The 3690-nt window shown below is 58.3% G+C and overlaps 1 protein-coding gene across 1 annotated transcript in view; it reads right to left on the reverse strand.

The window, feature by feature from the left end:
- LOC113203159 (LIM domain only protein 3-like) overlaps positions 1-3690 on the reverse strand; it is a 29982-nt gene that overhangs the window by 2423 nt on the left and 23869 nt on the right. The window lies entirely within an intron of this gene.

The raw sequence follows: 3690 nt of genomic DNA on the forward strand, positions 1-3690 counted from the left end.
CAATTACTTTTGCCTGCTGAAGAAGGGAACCAAACGAAAAACACAGCAGCCCATCCCGTTAACTTGTGTCGCACCGGGGCCCTTCAGTGCGCCCTGCTCCTGCTGCCCGCCTGCGTGGCCCGGCTGTCTCCTCCAGCCCCCTTCCTTCACTTCCCTCCCTCCACTGTCCCTCTATTTACAGTCCTACAGGGGACGCGGCGCTGTGACCGTGCGGTCTAGAATCTGCGGGCCAATTCACACTCGGGATCACATGTCGGCCACATGCGGGCCACCCTCTCTCTCTCTCTCTCCCCCCCCCCATCTCTCTCTCTCTCTCTAGCACACACACAATCCTTCATCCCCTCCCTTTCTCTCTGACCCCTTCTCACAAACACTCTCTCCCTGCCCCAACTCGAACACTGTGATTCCGCTCTGCTAAGCTTGCCGCGGCATTCGAGCTCGAAACTGATTATCGGATTTGAAACGAAACTTTCAACCTCTCCTGGCCTCCAGCAGCCGTCAGTTTGCTCGCCGCCCGTGGCCCATCCAAACAGCATCCAGCAGCATCTCTCCACACCCACCCATATCCCTGGCCCCCTTGCTGCCGGATGCAGTCGCCCTGGCAGACAAAGTAGTAAGGTGCAAACGACCGGGCAACTAGCAAACAACAGCCGTAACGGTCCTCTAACGGCTAACGGCTCCCTAACGGCGGCGGGAATCAGTGAGACGGCCGGGTGGCTGCAGCTGGCGCGCTCCTTGAGGGGCGGCAGCGCCTGCACCGACGCGCAGGTACAACACAGTTGCGACACGTGAACGGTCCACACAAACATTTAAAAAAATTCGCCGTCATGAAAAGTCACGCCACATTCAGGACGTCGAAAATTAATGTTGTTAATATTTTATTCCCGCCCGCGGGCCTTTTGGTTTGCGTGCATAGCGGAACTCAAACAGTGGTGAAAAATTATATTTCACCTCACTATTTTGCGCTTTATTCTGCTATGAAACATCTGCTGGCATGCACCGCGAGCGAAAACGCCAATCGGATTCTGGGCGTATACACTACATCCACGCCATAACTTTTTATTTGTACTTTTCTCTGATTTTCTAAGCATGACTTTTCGATTAAATTAATTTGGATTTTCTTATTTTTCCGCGTTTGCTGGCATTTGGTTTTTTGCCTACTTACATCCGGATATTGCACTAGGGTTTTGACTTTTTGTTGGTTTTTCCTTTGCTTTTATCTGTGACTTCTCGCCGACATCTCGTTTACCTGCATTGCCTCTTAAACTGTTTAATTGACTTTTTGAGTTTCCTTAACTTAAATGGCTTTTTCTCTTCATCCACAAATTGTCCTTGACTTCTTAATCGCGTACACGAAAGTAGTATTGTACCCCTGTGAGGCTTCGCGGCCTTTATTTGTGTCCCTCCCATCATGAATAGTTGCCTTTATCGCCACCTGATCACGGGTCACCAATAATAGACACATTCAGGGGAGGGAAGTTGTGACACATGTCAATAGGGCTCTCGGGCCGGCTCGGGTCCTCCTGCGCGATGACAGGCCCCGGCGCGACAGGAGTGGCGACAGGCTGCAGCAGCGCGAGCAGCAGTCCCCTATCCGCTGCAACAAGGGGAGGGGAAGGGAGAGCGGCGGTATGAAAAATTCAGCAAAAATGCGACATAGGGGTTGGACGGCGCAGGTCAGGTGGGGGGAGCAGGGGCGGCCGGCGCTGATGACATAATTAAAATAACGGTTCCGCTGGGCAGGGCTGGCGCGGCCGGCCTGAGCAGCTACACACCCCCGCTGTGTCCAGGCGCTGCGGGCGGGGCGGGGGAGGGAGGCAACGCGGTGCAGTGGCCTAGAATATGACACCTGTCACGACCGGATGCCCAATTATCCGCCTCCCCCTCCCCTCGTCTCACTCTCAAATCCCTTCCCTCCTCCCTTACCCCGCCCTTCCCCCCTTGCGCCCATCCGGCGACCCCTTTCTTCATCCACACGCGTTATTATTTTTAAAGGTTCCATTTCATTTTTTGTTGTTGCGTATTTTATTTTATTTTTTATTTTCCGTATGCGCCGTCCGGTGGCCAGGCAGGCAGGCCGGTCGGCGTTTGTGTTGTGCTTTGCTTATTTCCCTTATGCCGCCGCACACACCGGTCCAGTAGGCTCTTTATCCTCTTGTTTGGCGTGTTTTATTTCTGTCCGGTCTGCGTGCCTCTGTGTGGGCGGTATTGTGCGCACAGCGATGTGTCGGCATGGGACATGGACCTCGGTGCGGGGCGCCTGGTGGGTAGGCACTACGGGTGCACCCGCGCGCCGGCGTTGCCCACCCGGGGGGCGCCTGGCGCCCGGCAGGTAGGCACTACAGGAGCACCAGTGCGCCCTAGTTGCCTACCCGCCAGGCGCTACAGCGCAGCCGCTCGGGCGCATGAGAGAAGCTGGCTGGGTTTTCACGAGCTATCGAGGTAACTTCTTCAGTTTTTCTCCATGGTAAATCAAACTACATACCGAAGCACCGTGACCATAAAGTGTGCGTGTGTATCATGACGCCTCGCGGGGATGTGGCCGGCTGGGAAGAGGGTCACTCTCGCAGGGTGCAGCCCACCACCGGGTGAGCGGCGGGCCAAACCCTCGTAGGGATTTAAATAAGTTAGAGAGGCCAATTCCGGAAGGGTTTCGTGGCGGGGCGAGGTGCGGTGGGGGGCGTGCAGGCGGGCCGCTTGCCCGGACGGATAGCTTATAGGCGATGCAGCCCAGGGGGCTGGCGCCACGCCCCGCCACGCCCCGCCACACCCCGCAGTCCCGTCGATGTCCACCGCCTAATTGCAGGGTAAACGGGGTGTGTGGACGGTCGGGTCTGCGAAACGAGAAAGCTAGAAGGCCTTCGAGGGGACCAGCATAACCCCTGGGTGGGGTGGGGGACACCTAGCCGGCGGGGCGGCCGGGGCGAGCTGCGTGTGGCCAGCAGAGATAATTGAACGGAATGACGAGGTGGCCAGAGTGTCTGCGAAGTAGTTGCGCGGCGGGCGGGGTGTTCATCGCTCTCCTCTTGGCCTGGACCCCCGGAGAGCGGGTCCTGGGCGCTAGGAACACCCGAAAGAGGAAAGCGAATGGAGGGGGGGGGGCATCGGCTGCAGGGGGTGGTGACCAGGGGGTGGCGCACACACGTCTCCTCCGGAGCCATAAACCACAGCTGGGGGGGCATTAAGCAAACGCAGTAAAGTAAAAAGCTGCGCCAGGCGCGACTGGCTCGCCGGCCCCGTCGTCCGGCCCGTGCCGGATAACAAAGTACATACCGCTGTAATGATTCGGCCCCGGCCACTCCATCTGCTATCTCGCGCGGCCGGCAGCTGCGCGCGGGCCGAGAGGTGGCTGCAGCAGAGGGGCCCTGGGCCGGGCCGGACCCTGCGCCGGACAGTATTATGCTCGGACACGCGTGTGGGCCGCGCGGGGCCCCGCCGAGCTTATCGGCAGCGGCGGGCCGCTCCCTAATGGGCCACCCCCTAGTGGGCCCCCCACCATGCAGACCAGACCGTGCCCGGCGCAGTGACGTTCGCGTCACAGTTTTAATCATATCCGCCCGTTGGGTTATCATTACCATCGCTTATGCCTCGCCTCGCCCCGCACCGCCCCGCCCCTCGCCCGGATCAGAGGAGAAAGCTAACGGACGGGAAAATGGGGCGTCCTGCTGGAAAAAAGAAATTCTTTTATTT

The sequence above is a fragment of the Frankliniella occidentalis genome, unplaced genomic scaffold (genome assembly GCF_000697945.3).
Source record: "Frankliniella occidentalis isolate FOCC.00 unplaced genomic scaffold, Focc_3.1 Scaffold107, whole genome shotgun sequence".
In the NCBI taxonomy this organism is placed as follows: domain Eukaryota; kingdom Metazoa; phylum Arthropoda; class Insecta; order Thysanoptera; family Thripidae; genus Frankliniella; species Frankliniella occidentalis.